The 17,441-nt window shown below is 50.9% G+C and overlaps 1 protein-coding gene across 1 annotated transcript in view; it reads right to left on the bottom strand.

The window, feature by feature from the left end:
- LOC137373719 (disintegrin and metalloproteinase domain-containing protein 19-like) overlaps positions 1-17,441 on the bottom strand; it is a 259,745-nt gene that overhangs the window by 238,664 nt on the left and 3,640 nt on the right. The window lies entirely within an intron of this gene.

The raw sequence follows: 17,441 nt of genomic DNA, 5'->3' as shown, positions 1-17,441 counted from the left end.
CCCCAGTGAGAGTCAGTGTGTGTGGGACCCGTACCCCAGTGAGAGTCAGTGTGTGTGGAACCCGTACCCCAGTGAGAGTCAGTGTGTGTGGAACCCGTACCCCAGTGAGAGTCAGTGTGTGTGGGACCCGAACCCCAGTGAGAGTCAGTGTGAGTGGGACCCGTACCCCAGTGAGAGTCAGTGTGTGTGGAACCCGAATCCCAGTGAGAGTCAGTGTGTGTGGAACCCGAACCCCAGAGAGAGTCAGTGTGTGTGGGACCTGTACCCCAGTGAGAGTCAGTGTGTGTGGAACTGTACCCCAGTGAGAGTCAGTGTGTGTGGGACCCGAACCCCAGAGAGAGTCAGTGTGTGTGGGACCTGTACCCCAGTGAGAGTCAGTGTGTGTGGAACTGTACCCCAGTGAGAGTCAGTGTGTGTGGGACCCGTACCCCAGTGAGAGTCAGTGTGTGTGGGACCCGAACCCCAGTGAGAGTCAGTGTGTGTGGGACCCGAACCCCAGAGAGAGTCAGTGTGTGTGGGACCCGAACCCCAGTGAGAGTCAGTGTGTGTGGAACCCGAACCCCAGAGAGAGTCAGTGTGTGTGGAACCCGAACCCCAGAGAGAGTCAGTGTGTGTGGAACCCGAACCCCAGAGAGAGTCAGTGTGTGTGGAACCCGAACCCCAGTGAGAGTCAGTGTGTGTGGGACCTGTACCCCAGTGAGAGTCAGTGCGTGTGGGACCCGAACCCCAGAGAGAGTCAGTGTGTGTGGAACCCGAACCCCAGTGAGAGTCAGTGTGTGTGGGACCCGAACCCCAGAGAGAGTCAGTGTGTGTGGGACCTGTACCCCAGTGAGAGTCAGTGTGTGTGGAACCCGTACCCCAGAGAGAGTCAGTGTGTGTGGAACCCGAACCCCAGTGAGAGTCAGTGTGTGTGGAACCCGAACCCCAGAGAGAGTCAGTGTGTGTGGAACCCGAACCCCAGAGAGAGTCAGTGTGTGTGGGACCTGTACCCCAGTGAGAGTCAGTATGTGTGGGACCTGAACCCCAGTGAGAGTCAGTGTGTGTGGGACCTGTACCCCAGAGAGAGTCAGTGTGTGTGGGACCTGTACCCCAGTGAGAGTCAGTGTGTGTGGGACCCGAACCCCAGAAAGAGTCAGTGTGTGTGGGACCCGAACCCCAGTGAGAGTCAGTGTGTGTGGGACCTGTACCCCAGTGAGAGTCAGTGTGTGTGGGACCTGTACCCCAGAGAGAGTCAGTGTGTGTGGGACCTGTACCCCAGAGAGAGTCAGTGCGTGTGGGACCCGAACCCCAGAGAGAGTCAGTGTGTGTGGAACCCGAACCCCAGAGAGAGTCAGTGTGTGTGGAACCCGAACCCCAGAGAGAGTCAGTGTGTGTGGGACCTGTACCCCAGAGAGAGTCAGTGTGTGTGGAACCCGTACCCCAGAGAGAGTCAGTGTGTGTGGGACCTGTACCCCAGTGAGAGTCAGTGTGTGTGGGACCTGTACCCCAGAGAGAGTCAGTGTGTGTGGGACCCGTACCCCAGAGAGAGTCAGTGTGTGTGGGACCCGAACCCCAGTGAGAGTCAGTGTGTGTGGGACCTGTACCCCAGTGAGAGTCAGTGTGTGTGGGACCTGTACCCCAGAGAGAGTCAGTGTGTGTGGGACCTGTACCCCAGTGAGAGTCAGTGCGTGTGGGACCCGAACCCCAGAGAGAGTCAGTGTGTGTGGAACCCGAACCCCAGAGAGAGTCAGTGTGTGTGGAACCCGTACCCCAGAGAGAGTCAGTGTGTGTGGAACCCGAACCCCAGAGAGAGTCAGTGTGTGTGGGACCTGTACCCCAGAGAGAGTCAGTGTGTGTGGAACCCGTACCCCAGAGAGAGTCAGTGTGTGTGGGACCTGTACCCCAGTGAGAGTCAGTGTGTGTGGGACCTGTACCCCAGTGAGAGTCAGTGTGTGTGGAACCCGTACCCCAGAGAGAGTCAGTGTGTGTGGAACCCGTACCCCAGAGAGAGTCAGTGTGTGTGGGACCTGTACCCCAGAGAGAGTCAGTGTGTGTGGAACCCGTACCCCAGAGAGAGTCAGTGTGTGTGGGACCCGAACCCCAGTGAGAGTCAGTGTGTGTGGAACCCGTACCCCAGAGAGAGTCAGTGTGTGTGGGACCCGTACCCCAGTGAGAGTCAGTGTGTGTGGGACCTGTACCCCAGTGAGAGTCAGTGTGTGTGGAACCCGTACCCCAGAGAGAGTCAGTGTGTGTGGGACCCGAACCCCAGAGAGAGTCAGTGTGTGTGGGACCTGTACCCCAGAGAGAGTCAGTGTGTGTGGAACTGTACCCCCGTGAGAGTCAGTGTGTGTGGAACTGTACCCCCGTGAGAGTCAGTGTGTGTGGGACCCGAACCCCAGAGAGAGTCAGTGTGTGTGGAACTGTACCCCAGTGAGAGTCAGTGTGTGTGGAACCCGAACCCCAGTGAGAGTCAGTGTGTGTGGGACCTGTACCCCAGAGAGAGTCAGTGTGTGTGGAACCCGAACCCCAGAGAGAGTCAGTGTGTGTGGGACCCGTACCCCAGTGAGAGTCAGTGTGTGTGGGACCTGTACCCCAGAGAGAGTCAGTGTGTGTGGAACCCGAACCCCAGAGAGAGTCAGTGTGTGTGGGACCTGTACCCCAGTGAGAGTCAGTGTTATGTCTCTCAGAGATACTTTGTATCTTGGGCTCACACACACACACACAAAACCCCCTCACCAGCCTTGTGACTGACTTGAGCTCTGATTGCTGATAAATACATCTATTGACATTATTGTACACCAAAACAGATGCTGTCTGTTTGATGGAATGCAGACGCCTCCAGAAATTGCAGCAGTTTAATCCCGGGAGTTTCACACAGTCTCACACTCTCAGAGGAGGTAGTGTGAATATGTGAGCATTGCCCCAGCCAGGCCGAAGGCCCCCGATGTGTGACCGCAGCCAGGATGAGGGCCCTTGGTGTGTGCATTATGTCCCAAGCACATCTTCTCACTATAATAAAAACAAGAAATGCTGGAACCACTCAGCAGGTCTGGCAGCATCTGTGGAAAGAGAAGCACAGCTTCTCACTCTCTCACACAGCATCAGGATTGAGCACAAAGTGAACTCAAGGAACAGCTGCAGGCAAATAAGCAACACACAGGAAACATATCGCAGGGGGAAGAGGGAGTCTGGGGGTGGTGGGGGCGTGGTGGGGCAGAGAGGGTGTAATGGGGAAGACAGAGGGACAAAGGTGGGGAAGAGGGAGATGGGGGAGGGGGAGGTAACTATAGGCCATTTAGCTTGACGTCTGTCGTGGGGAAGGTGTTAGAATCGATCATTAAGGCGGCTACAGCTGAGCACTTAGAAAAACTCAAGTGATCGGGAATAGTCAACATGTTTTTGTGAAAGGGAGATCGTGTTTAACCAATTTATTGGAGTTCTTTGAAGGAGTATCATGCACTGTGGATAAAGGGGAGCCTATTAACATACTGTACTTGGATTTCCAGAAGGCATTTGACAAGGTGCCACATAAAAGATTATTGTGAAAAGTAGGAGCTCATGGTGCAGGGGATAACATATTAACATGGATAGAAGATTGGCTGACTGGCATAAATGGGTCCTTTTCTGAGTGAAGTACCGCAGGGGTTCTGTGCTGGGGCCTCAACTTTTTACAATTTATATCAATGACTTAGATGAGGGGAGCGATGGCTTGGTGGCTAAATTTGCAGATGACACAAAGATAGCTAGGAAAATATGTTGTGAAGAGGTCATAAGGAGGTTGCAGACAGATAGGTTGAGTGAGTGGGCAAAAATCTGTCAGATGGAGTATAATGTGGGAAAATGTGAAGTTGTTCACTTTGGCAGGAAGAATAAAAAAGCAGAGTATTACTTAACCAGAAACGACTGCAGAATTCCGAGGTGCAGAGGGATCTAGGTGTTCTCGTGCACGAGCCACAAAAAGTTAGTATACAGGTACAGCATGTAATAAAGGCGGCTAATGGAATGCTATCCTTTAATATGAGAAGAATTGAAAATAAAAGTAAAGATGTTATGCTTCAGTTATACAGGGTATTGGTGAGACCACATATTGAATACTGTGTGCAGTTTTGGTCTCCTTATTTAAGGAAGGATGTGAATGCGTTGGAGGCAGTTCAGAAGAGGTTTACTAGATTGATACCTGGAATGAGCGGGTTGTCTTATGAGGAAAGGTTGGACAGATTGGGTTTGTTTTCACTGGAGTTTTGAAGAGTGAGGGAAGACTTGAATGAAGTTTATAAGATCCTGAACGGTCTTGACAAGGTGGATGTGGAAGGGATGTTTCCTCTTGTGGGTGAGTCCAGAACTAGGGGCCACTGTTTTAAAATTAGCGGTCACCCTTTTAGGACCGAGATGAGGAGAAATGTTTTCCCTCAGAGGGTTGTGCGACTTTGGAATTCTCTGCCTCAGAAGGCGGTGGAGGCAGGGTCATTGAATATTTTTAAGGCGGAAGTGGATAGATTCTTGTTAGGCAAGGGGATCAAAGATTATCGGGGGTAGATGGGAGAGTGGAATTCGACCAGATCAGCCATGATCTTATTGAATGGGGGGGCAGGCTGGAGGGGTTGAATGGCCTACTTCTGCTCCTAGTTCCTATGTTTGTATGAAAGGGAGATGGGAGGGGTAATAGGGAAACGAAGGGGAGAGGGAGAGGGAAACGAGAGGGAGGGGGAGAGGGAAACGAGAGGGAGGGGGAGAGGGAAACGAGAGGGAGGGGGAGAGGGAAACGAGAGGGAGGGGGAGAGGGAAACGAGAGGGAGGGGGAGAGGGAAACGAGAGGGAGGGGGAGAGGGAAACGAGAGGGAGGGGGAGAGGGAAACGAGAGGGAGGGGGAGAGGGAAACGAGAGGGAGGGGGAGAGGGAAATGAGAGGGAGGGGGATTTTTTGAAGATGTGACTAAAAGTAGTGGACAGGGGAATGTCTATAGATGTTATTTATAAAGGCTTCCAGAAACATAAGCAACTGTTAGTTAAAGCTGAAACTCATGGAATTAAAGGGAAATGATTGAGCTGGTTGGGAAATTGGTTGAATGACAGGACACAGAGTCGGGATAATGGGCAGGTACTCTAATTGGCAGGATGTGACTAATGGTGTCTGGCCAGAATCTGTGTTGGGGCTTCAACTATTCACTGCATTAACTTTTTTATATTCTTTCCTGGGCCGTGAGTGTCACTAGTAAAGCCAGCATTTATTGCCCATCCCTAATGGACTTTGTGAGACTCAAGATGTTTTGATAGAAAGCCACATTTCCAAATTTGCCGATGACACAAAGCTAGGCGACATTGTAAGTAGTGTGTGCAGAAGCATAAAATTACAAAGACAATTTGATAGATTAAGCGAATGGACAAAACTGTGGCAAATGGATTTCAATGTAGGCAAATGTGAGGTCATTCACTTTGGATGGAGAATAGAGTCTTAGAGTTAGAAACAGTGGCAGCTCAAAGAATCATTAAAATGTCATAAACAGAAAATAATCAACAACAACTTCGAACATCTTTTACATAATAAAACGTCCCATGCTGCTTCACAGGAGCATTATAAAACAAAGTATGAAACTGAGCCACATAAGGAGATATTCAGTCAGGTGACCAAAAATTTGGTCAAAGAGGTAGGTTTTAAGGAGTGTCTTAAAGGAGGAAAGTGAGGTGGAGAGATGGCGAGGTGTAGGGAGGGTATTCCAGAGCTTACGGCCCAGGCAACTGAAGGCGCGACCACCAAAAGTGGAGTGATTAAAGTCAGGGATACACAGGAGGCCAGAGTTACAATTGTAGAATAGAATCATAGTTACACAAGAGAATCTCGGCGAGTCCCACTCCCCCGCCTTTTCCCCTTAGCCCTGCAAATTTTCTCCCTTCGGATAATTATCCAATTCCCTTTTGAATGTTGCAACTGAACCTGCCTCCACCACACTCACAGACAGTGCATTCCAGATCTTAACCACTCGCTGTATGAAAGGGAGTTTTTCCTCATGTCACTGCTTCTTTTGCCAATTACCTTAAGTTGCTGTCCTTTGCTTCTGGATCCTTCGGCCAATGGCAACAGTTTCTTTCTATCTTCTCCGTCCAGAACCCTCATGATTTTGAATACCTCTATCAAATCACCTCTCAGCCTTCTCTTCTCCAAGGAAAACAGTCCTAACTTCTCCAATCTATCTTCATAACTGAAATTCCTCATCCCTGGAACTATTTTAGTGAACCTTTTCTGCACCCTCTCTAACGCCTTCACATCAAAGGCCTGCTACCCGACAGGACCTGACAACATATATTGGGGTGGGGTTGCTCTTCCAGGTCCGGCTTTCGGGTTCGGGTCGGGTCGGGCGCACACAGTATTAATTGGACTTGAAAGGTTGTTTAAAAAGATGAAGATTGGAGCCACGAAGTCAGTGATTATTTGGTCACGAGTTAAACAGAAATCCATGGAGTTGTGCCACACTGTACCAGTATCTGTATTGCTTAAAATAAACACAGCAATTGCTCAAAGGCTCAGAAAATATCATTATACATTACCTAGACTCCTGCTTTACAGGTTGAAATACTTGCTGCAAGTTTATCCAGTGAGCAGCTGAGATGCAGAGACCAGGAAGGTTCCGAGTCATTCATTATTATAAAATATACAGTATTTATACAAAATATATAAAAAGATCGCCGTCAGGACTCTAGTCTAGTAGAGTACTGATTGTGTGTAAAACTCCATGGGTTTCTGTTTAACTCCTGACCAAAGAATCACTGACGTCGTCGCTCCAATCTTCATCTTTTTAAACAACCTTTCAAGTCCGATTACAGTTTTTGTTGCTTATCTGCACAAACTGAAAAAGCGAAAAACAGATTCGGAATTGGAATGTAGGTAAAGCGAACATTCCGGTGGTTGGGCGCGGGTAGGGTTGGGTCGGTCCAGGTTGGGTTCAGGACCGATGTGGTTCTGTCGGCTCAATCAAGTCGGTCTCGCGTCAGGTCAGGTCAGGTCAAGTTGGCTCGGCTCAGCTCGGTTCAGGTCCAATGTGGTTCTGTTGGCTCGGTCGGGTCGGTCTCAGGTCGGGTCGGTCTTGGGTTGGGTCGATGTGGTTCTGTCGGGTTGGGTCAGGTTGGGTCCGATGTGGTTCGGTCGGGTCAGGTCAGGTTGGGTCCGATGTGGTTCTGTCGGGTCAGGTCAAGTTGGGTCCGATGTGGGTCTGTCAGGTCTGGTCAGGTTGGGACCGATGTGGTTCTGTCGGGTCAGGTCAGGTTGGGACCGATGTGGTTCTGTCAGGTCAGGTTGGGTCCGATGTGGTTCGGTCGGGTCAGGTCAGGTTGGGTCCGATGTGGTTCTGTCGGGTCTGGTCAGGTTGGGTCCGATGTGGTTCTGTCGGGTCAGGTCAAGTTGGGTCCGATGTGGGTCTGTCAGGTCTGGTCAGGTTGGGACCGATGTGGTTCTGTCGGGTCGGGTCAGGTTGGGTCCGATGTGGTTCTGTCGGGTCAGGTTGGGTCCGATGTGGTTCTGTCGGGTCAGGTCAGGTTGGGTCCGATGTGGTTCTGCCGGGTCAGGTTGGGTCCGATGTGGTTCTGTCGGGTCAGGTTGGGTCCGATGTGGTTCTGTCGGGTCGGGTTGGGTCCGATGTGGTTCGGTCGGGTCAGGTCAGGTTGGGTCCGATGTGGTTCTGTCGGGTCTGGTCAGGTTGGGTCCGATGTGGTTCTGTCGGGTCAGGTCAAGTTGGGTCCGATGTGGGTCTGTCAGGTCTGGTCAGGTTGGGACCGATGTGGTTCTGTCGGGTCGGGTCAGGTTGGGACCGATGTGGTTCTGTCAGGTCGGGTCAGGTTGGGTCCGATGTGGTTCTGTCGGGTCAGGTTGGGTCCGATGTGGTTCTGTCGGGTCAGGTTGGGTCCGATGTGGTTCTGTCGGGTCGGGTCAGGTTGGGTCCGATGTGGTTCTGTCGGGTCGGGTCAGGTTGGGTCCGATGTGGTTCTGTCGGGTCGGGTCAGGTTGGGTCCGATGTGGTTCTGTCGGGTCGGGTCAGGTTGGGTCCGATGTGGTTCTGTCGGGTCGGGTCAAGTTGGGTCCGATGTGGTTCTGTCGGGTCGGGTCAGGTTGGGTCCGATGTGGTTCTGCCGGGTCGGGTCAGGTTGGGTCCGATGTGGTTCTGCCGGGTCGGGTCAGGTTGGGTCCGATGTGGTTCTGTCGGGTCGGGCCAGGTTGGGTCCGATGTGGTTCTGTCGGGTCAGGTTGGGTCCGATGTGGTTCTGTCGGGTCAGGTCAGGTTGGGTCCGATGTGGTTCTGCCGGGTCAGGTTGGGTCCGATGTGGTTCTGTCGGGTCAGGTTGGGTCCGATGTGGTTCTGTCGGGTCGGGTTGGGTCCGATGTGGTTCTGTCGGGTCAGGTCAGGTTGGGTCCGATGTGGTTCTGTCGGGTCGGGTCAGGTTGGGTCCGATGTGGTTCTGTCGGGTCGGGTCAGGTTGGGTCCGGTGTGGTTCTGTCAGGTCGGGTCAGGTTGGGTCCGATGTGGTTCTGTCGGGTCAGGTTGGGTCCGATGTGGTTCTGTCGGGTCAGGTTAGGTCCGATGTGGTTCTGCCGGGTCAGGTTGGGTCCGATGTGGTTCTGCCGGGTCAGGTTGGGTCCGATGTGGTTCTGTCGGGTCAGGTCAGGTTGGGTCCGATCTGGTTCTGTCGGGTCAGGTCAGGTTGGGTCCGATCTGGTTCTGTCGGGTCAGGTCAGGTTGGGTCCGATGTGGTTCTGTCGGGTCAGGTTGGGTCCGATGTGGTTCTGTCGGGTCGGGTTGGGTCCGATGTGGTTCTGTCGGGTCGGGTTGGGTCCGATGTGGTTCTGTCGGGTCGGGTTGGGTCCGATGTGGTTCTGTCGGGTCAGGTTGGGTCCGATGTGGTTCTGTCGGGTCGGGTCCAATGTGGTTCTGTCGGGTCGGGTTGGGTCCGATGTGGTTCTGTCGGGTCAGGTTGGGTCCGATGTGGTTCTGTCGGGTCAGGTTGGGTCCGATATGGTTCTGCCGGGTCAGGTTGGGTCCGATATGGTTCTGCCGGGTCAGGTTGGGTCCGATGTGGTTCTGCCGGGTCAGGTTGGGTCCGATGTGGTTCTGTCGGGTCAGGTCAGGTTGGGTCCGATGTGGTTCTGTCGGGTCAGGTCAGGTTGGGTCCGATGTGGTTCTGTCGGGTCAGGTCAGGTTGGGTCCGATGTGGTTCTGTCGGGTCAGGTCAGGTTGGGTCCGATGTGGTTCTGTCGGGTCAGGTCAGGTTGGGTCCGATGTGGTTCTGTCGGGTCAGGTCAGGTTGGGTCCGATGTGGTTCTGTCGGGTCAGGTCAGGTTGGGTCCGATGTGGTTCTGTCGGGTCAGGTCAGGTTGGGTCCGATGTGGTTCTGCCGGGTCAGGTTGGGTCCGATGTGGTTCTGCCGGGTCAGGTTGGGTCCGATGTGGTTCTGCCGGGTCAGGTTGGGTCTGATGTGGTTCTGTCGGGTCAGGTCAGGTTGGGTCCGATGTGGTTCTGTCGGGTCAGGTCAGGTTGGGTCCGATGTGGTTCTGTCGGGTCAGGTCAGGTTGGGTCCGATGTGGTTCTGTCGGGTCAGGTCAGGTTGGGTCCGATGTGGTTCTGTCGGGTCAGGTCAGGTTGGGTCCGATGTGGTTCTGTCGGGTCGGGTCCAATGTGGTTCTGTCGGGTCGGGTCGGGTCCGATGTGGTTCTGTCGGGTCAGGTCGGGTCCGATGTGGTTCTGTCGGGTCAGGTTGGGTCCGATGTGGTTCTGTCGGGTCAGGTTGGGTCCGATGTGGTTCTGCCGGGTCAGGTTGGGTCCGATGTGGTTCTGCCGGGTCAGGTTGGGTCCGATGTGGTTCTGCCGGGTCAGGTTGGGTCTGATGTGGTTCTGTCGGGTCAGGTCAGGTTGGGTCCGATGTGGTTCTGTCGGGTCAGGTCAGGTTGGGTCCGATGTGGTTCTGTCGGGTCAGGTCAGGTTGGGTCCGATGTGGTTCTGTCGGGTCAGGTCAGGTTGGGTCCGATGTGGTTCTGTCGGGTCGGGTCAGGTTGGGTCCGATGTGGTTCTGTCGGGTCGGGTCAGGTTGGGTCCGATGTGGTTCTGTCGGGTCGGGTCAGGTTGGGTCCGATGTGGTACTATCGGGACGAGTCGGGATTTTCTTTCCTGACCTGAGCAGGCCTTTACTTCACATCCTTCCGAAAGCACAGTGAGGATAAAGATTGAAGGCGACTGGCAAAAGAACCAGTGATGAAACAGATGCCACTGTTTTTTTTTAATCATTCATGGGCTCTGGGCATCGCTGGCCAGGCCAGCATTTATTGTCCATCCCTAATTGCCCTTGAACTCAGTGGCTTGCTCGGCCATTTCAGAGGGCATGTAAGAGTTAACCACATTGCTGTGGGTCTGGAGTCACATGTAGGCCAGACCAGGTAAGGACAGCAGATTTCCTTCCCTAATGGACATAGTGGACCAGATGGGTTTTTACAACAATCGTCAATGGTTTCATGGCCATCATTAGACCAGCTTTTAATTCCAGTTTATTAATTTCACCATTTGCTGTGGTGGGATTCAAATCCGTGTCCCCAGAGCATTAGCCTCATTATCTCACCACTACCTTCTCAAGGGCAATTAGGGATGGGCAATAAATGCTGGCCTGGCCAGTGACGCCCGCATCCCATGAATGATTTTAAAAAAAGAGGAGGTCAGAACTTCCCCCGAAGGGAATTGAATACAAAAGTAGGGAGGTTATGCTTCAGTTATACAGGGTATTGGTGAGACCACATCTGGAATACTGTGTACAGTACTGGTCTCCTTATTTAAGAAAGGACGTAAATGCGTTGGAGGCAGTACAGAGAAGGTTCACTAGACTAATACCTGGAACGGGTGGGTTGCCTTACGAGGAAAGATTGGACAGGCTAGGCTTGTATCCGCTGGAGTTTAGAAGAGTAAGAGGCGACTTGATTGAAACATACAAGATCCTGAGGGGTGTTGACAGGGTGGATATGGAAAGGATGTTTCCCCTGTGGGAGAATCTAGAACTAGGGGTCACTGTTTAAAAATAAGGGGTCACCCATTTAAGACAGAGATGAGGAGAAATTTTTTTCTCTCAGAGGGTGGTGAGTCTTTGGAATTCTCTTCCTCAAAAGGTGGTGGAAGCAGAGTCTTTGAATATTTTTAAGGCAGAGGGAGATAGATTCTTGATAAACAAGGGGGTGAAAGGTTATTGGGGATAGGCGGGAATATGGAGTTCAGATTACAATCAGATCAGCCATGATCTTACTAAATGGTGAAGCAGGCTCGAGGGGCTGAGTGGCCTACTCTTGTTCCTAATTCATATGTTCGCATGTATGTACAAAGAACAAAGAACAGTACAGCACAGGAACAGGCCATTCGGCCCTCCAAGCCTGCGCCGATCTTGATGCCTGCCTAAACTAAAACCTTCTGCACTTCCGGGGCCCATATCCCTCTATTCCCATCCTATTCATGTATTTGTCAAGATGCATCTTAAATGTCGCTATCGCATCTGCTTCCACCACCTCCCCAGGCAGCAAGTTCCAGGCACTCACCACCCTCTGTGTAAAGAACTTGCCTCGCACACCCCCTCCAAACTTTGCCCCTCGCACCTTAAACCTATGTCCCCTAGTAACTGACTCTTCCACCCTGGGAAAAAGCTTCTGACTATCCACTCTGTCCATGCCGCTCATAACTCTATAAACCTCTATCATGTCGCCCCTCCACCTTCGTCGTTCCAGTGAAAACAATCCAGGTTTTTCCAACCTGTCCTCATAGCTAATGCCCTCCAGACCAGGCAACATCCTGGTAAACCTCCTCTGTACCCTCTCCAAAACCTCCACGTCCTTCTGGTAGTGTGGTGACCAGAATTGCATGCAATATTCTAAGTGTGGCCTAACTGAGGTTCTGTACACCTGCAACATGACTTGACAATTTTTATACTCTATGCCCTGACTGATGAAGGCAAGCATGCCGTATGCCTTCTTGACTACCTTATCCACCTGCGTTGCCACTTTCAGTGACCTGTGGACCTGTACGCCCAGATCTCTTTGCCTGTCAATACTCCTAAGGGTTCTGCCATTTACTGTATACCTCCCACCTGCATTAGACCTTCCAAAATGCATTACCTCACATTTGTCCGGATTAAACTCCATCTGCCATTTCTCTGCCCAAGTCTCCAACCGATCTATATCCTGCTGTATCCTCTGACAATCCTCATCATTATCCGCAACTCCACCAACCTTTGTGTCGTCCGCAAACTTACTAATCAGACCAGCTACATTTTCCTCCAAATCGTACGTATGCCTCTATACTAGAATCACTGTCCCAATGTTCCTCTACTGACACTTGATCCACCTCATTCTCCAGAACCAGCAGTGCCTCCTTTCTCATTGGTTTGGAAACATACTGCTGTAGAAAATTTTCCTGAACACACTCGAGGAACTCTTGCCCTTCACTCTCCTTTACACTACTACTATCCCAGTCTATATTAGGATAATTTAAGCCCCCATTATAACTACTCTCTAATTCATGCACCTCTCTGTGTTTTCTCAGACCATCAGTGTAATGAGAATAGGATGAAGGAAACAGGAGGTGACTCTCATGGACAAGATAAGGGCATGAAGGGAGATAGGAGAGAAACTGGAGAAAGATGTGAGCTCAGGGCTAGTGCAGTGTTTAGAGGATGTTTGGCCGGGGGGGATGGGGGGGAGGGGGGAGGCTCGTGGAAGGGAGGACGCAGCAGAGGTAGCTGATTGGATGGTCTCAATCTTAGTGACAAAGAAGTTCATGAGCTCCTTGCACTTAATGTTGGAGGTTAGGGTGGAGGAGACAGGAGGGGGAGGAGACAGCAGGGGGAGGTTCAACAAGGTGGTTTGCAATAGAGAAAAGAAACTGGGAATTATCTTTTCATTCCAGGATGATCCTGGAATAGTCAGCATAGGCCATTGGGTCTGTCGAGCCTGCTCCACTATTCAAACAGATCATACCTGATCATCTACCACTATGCCATTTTTCCCGCACTATCCCCATATCACTGAATGTCATTAGTATTCAGAAATCAAATTCTATCTTGAACACACTCAATGATTGAGCTTCCACAGCCCTCTGCGTCAGAGAATTCCACAGATTCACCACCCTCTGAGTGAAGAAATTCCTCCTCATCTTAGTTTTAAATACCCTGCCCGTTATTCTGAGACTCTGTCTCCTGGTTCGAGACTCACTAGCCAGGGGAAACATCCTGTCAACATCCACCCTGTCACACGCCGTAAGAATTTTGTAAGTTTAAATGAGATCACCTCTCATTCTTCAGAACTCTAGAGAATACAGGCCCAGTTTCTGCAGTCTCTCCTCATAAGACAATCCCGACATCCCAGGGATTAGTCTGGTGAACTTCTGTTACACTCCCTCCATGGCAAGTATCTCCTTCCTTAGATGAGGAGACCAAACTGTACACAATACTCCAGGTGTGGTCTCACTAAGGCTTTATACAATTGATGCAATACATCTTCACCCCTGTACTCAAACCCACCCTTGCAATGAAGGCCAACATACCATTTGCCTTCCTAATTGCTTGTTGTACCTACATGTTAACTTTCTGCATTCCTTCTACAAGTACAGCCAAGTCTCTTTGAGCATCATTAATATCGATTGTAAATAGCTGAGGCCCCAGCACTGATCCTTGTGACACCCCACTGTTCACTGCCAGCCAATTTGAAAATGCTCCATTTATGCCCACTTGTTGCTTCCTGTCTGTTAACCAATCCTCTATCCACGCTAATATATTACCCCCAACTCCATGAGCCCTTATCTTGCCTATTAATCTTTTATGTGGTACCTTATCGAATGCCTTTTAGAAATCTAGGTATACTACATCTACTGGTTCCCCTTTATCTACCTTACTAGTTACATCCTCAAAAAACTCTAATAAATTTGTTAAACAGGATTTCCCTTTAGTAAAACCATGCTGACTTGTTCTGATCAGACTGTACTTTTCCAAATTCATTGTTAAGACATCCTTAATAATAGATTCCAGCATTTTCCCAACCACTGGTGTTAGAATAACTGGCCTGTAGTTCCCTGTTTTCTCTCTCCCTCCTTTACTGAAAAGCTGTGTAACATTTGCCAACTTCCAATCTGATGGGATCTTTCCCGAATCTAAAGAATTTTGGAAAATCATAGCTAGCGTATACACTATCTCTGCAACTATCTCTTTGAGAACCGTGGTCCTGGGATTTGTCACATTTTATCCCCTTAAGTTTCTCCAATACTTCTTCTCGGCTGATAGCAATTTCCTTAATTTCCTCACTTTTTAGCCCCTAGGTTACACTCTATTTCTGGTATGGAACTTGTGTCTTCTACTGTGAAGACAGACAAAATATTTGTTCAGTGTTCAGAATTTAAACGAGATCACCTCTCATTCTTCGAAACTATGGAGAATACAGGCCCAGTTTCTGCAGTCTCTCCTCATAAGACAATCCCAACATCCTAGGGATTAGTCTGGTGAACCTCCGTTGCACTCCTTCTGTGGCAAACCTCTCCATGCGGAGACCAAAACTGTACACAATACTCCAGGTGCCGTCTCACCAAGGCTTTATACAATTGCAGCAATACATCTTCACCCCTGTACTCAAACCCACCCTTGCAATGAAGTCCAACATACCATTTGCCTTCCTAATTGCTTGCTGCACCTGCAAACTAGCTTTCAGTGACTCACGAACAAGGACACCCAGGTCTCTTTGGACATCAACACTTCCCAACATCTTACCATTTAAGAAATATTCTGTTTTTTCTACCCAAATGGATAACTTCACATTTATTCACATTATATTCCATCTGCTATGATCTTGCCCACTCACTTAGCCTGTCCAAATCCCCTTGAAGTCTCCTTGCATCCTCCTCACAACTTACACTCCCTCCTAGTTTATCTGCAAATTTGGAAATATTACAATTGGTCCCCACATCCAAATCATTTATATAGACTGTAAACAGCTGCAGCCCCAGCACTGATCTTTGCGGTACCCCACTAGTAACAGCCTGTCATCCTGAGAATGACCCATTTATTCCTACTCTCTGCTTTCTGTCTGTTAACCAATTCTCAATCCATTGCAGTATATTCCCCCCCAATCCCATGTGCTCTAATTTTGTTTACAAACCTCCTGTGTGGGAGCAGTTTTAGTGGATAAGAGCAGGAATCAATAATGTTTTACATGGTCCAGCCAGATGTGGCAGTCAATGATTAAACCAGTCGTCTGACATATCCTTTCAAGTTTGTGCTTGTTGGGCTAAAGGAGTGGAGATGAAGGTCAGACCATGAGAAGAATCCAGCCGAGAGACAGTAATGTTTCATTGGGGACTTTGGCATCAGTCAGTCATTACAGTAGAGGTGGTCATTTGATTCATCAAAATCAAAGAATCTAATAACATGTTGGCCTTTATATCCAGAGCACTAGAATACAAGGGGGTGGAAGTCATGTATCAGCTGTACAAAGCCCTGGTTAGACCCCACCTAGAGTACTGTGGGCACTACACCTTAGCAGGGATATACTGGCCTTGGAGGGAGTGCAGCCGAAAGGCCCGCTACCCGACCAGAACCCGACAGGACCCGATGACACGTGTTGGGTCGGGTCGCTTGTCCGGGAATGGCTTTCTGGCTCGGATCGGGTTGGGTCGGGTCGGGTCGGGTCAGGTCCGGGATGGACACACACAGCCAGAATTGCATTTTGCTCTGCTGGTAAGTGTTAAAAGTAAAAAAAAGATCTACCTGAGTTGGGAGTCTGGGACGTCAAGGAGGGAAACTGAGTCTGCACAGCCAGCATCTCTATGACATCATCATGCTCGTCCTGCTGATTGGGAGTCGGAAGGTAGGCAAAGGGAACATTCCGGTGGTCGGGCCGGTTCGGGTCAGGCTCGGGTCAGGTTGGGCGCGGGAAGAAATGGAGGGACCCGGACCGGCTCGGGCTCGGGTTGGATGTGGTTCTGTCCAGGTACGGGTCGGGTTTTCTTTTCATGACCTCAGCAGGCCTTTAATGCAGCACAGGATTACCAGAATAATACCTTAACTCTGAAGATTAAAGGACAGATAGATTATATAAACTAGGGCTTTATTCTCCAGAATTTAGAAAGTTGCCTGGTGTGGAGGGCATTAGCTATGAGGAGAGGTTGGATAAACTCGGATTGTTTTCACTGGAACGACGGAGGTGGAGGGGCGACATGATAGAGGTTTATAGAGTTATGAGCGGCATGGACAGAGTGGATAGTCAGAAGCTTTTTCCCAGGGTGGAAGAGTCAGTTACTCGGGGACATGGGTTTCAGGTGCGAGGGGCAAAGTTTAGAGGGGATGTGCGAGGCAAGTTCTTTACACAGTGGGTGGTGAGTGCCTGGAACTTGCCGCCTGGGGAGGTGGTGGAAGCAGATACGATAGCGACGTTTAAGAGGCATCTTGACAAATACATGAATAGGATGGGAATAGAGGGATACGGTCCCGGGAAGTGCAGAAGTGTTTTCTTCACCCACCACCGCTCCTGGCAGTTGTGTGCAGAAGTGTTTCCTAATTTTACACTTCAAACCCCAGTGTTAGACTCCAGCAGTAGAAGTAACACCTCTCCATTGACCCAATCTGTTCCATTGATGGAACCACCTCTTAACAAACAAACAAAGAACAAATAACAGTACAGCACAGGAACAGGCCATTCGGCCCTCCAAGCCTGCGCCGATCTTGATGCCTGCCTAAACTAAAACCTTCTGCACTTCCGGGGACCATATCCCGCTATTCCCATCCTATTCATGTATTTGTCAAGATGCCTCTTAAACATCTCTATGGTATCTGCTTCCACCAGATACCATAGGGGGGTGCAGGGGGCGTGGGGGGGGCCAGTGGGGGTGGGTGTGAGGGGGGGGGCGGCGAGGGGGGGGGGCGGGGGGGGGGTGGGTGCGGTGGTGGGGGGGGGGGTGCAGGGCGCGTGGGGGGGGGTGGGGGGTGCTGTGGGGGGGACAGTGGTGGGGGGGGGTGTGGGGGGGTGGGGGGTGCTGGGGTGCTGTTGGGGGGACGGTGGTGGGGGGGGTGTGGGGGGGGGGGGTGCAGGGGGCAGGGGGGGTGGGGTGCTGCCACCGGGAATATCAGGCTCGGCACTCCCGACGTCAGGCTCTGTGGCAGGTGACTGCAGAATGGTCTTCCAGCAACACCCGTCCCACCTCAGCCCGATGGGTGATAGAGGTTGGAATTCTCTTTTGGAAACAGCAATTGATTCTAGGTCAATAGTACATTTTAAATCGGAGATTGATGGATTTTTATTCACCATAGGTAGGGATATGGAACAAAGGTGGGTTTATGGAGTTAGGTCAAAGAACAGTGATGATCTCATTGAATGATGCAACAAGCTGGAGGGGCTGAATGGTCTACTCCTGTTCCCATATTCCTGAGAGGGAGGAGGGAGGAGGGAGGGGGAGAGAGAGAGAGAGAGAGAGA

Source organism: Heterodontus francisci, chromosome 1, assembly GCF_036365525.1.
Source record: "Heterodontus francisci isolate sHetFra1 chromosome 1, sHetFra1.hap1, whole genome shotgun sequence".
NCBI classification, from domain to species: Eukaryota; Metazoa; Chordata; class Chondrichthyes; order Heterodontiformes; family Heterodontidae; genus Heterodontus; species Heterodontus francisci.
Note: the sequence above shows the minus strand (reverse complement) of the source record. Positions and strands in the feature narration are given on the sequence as shown.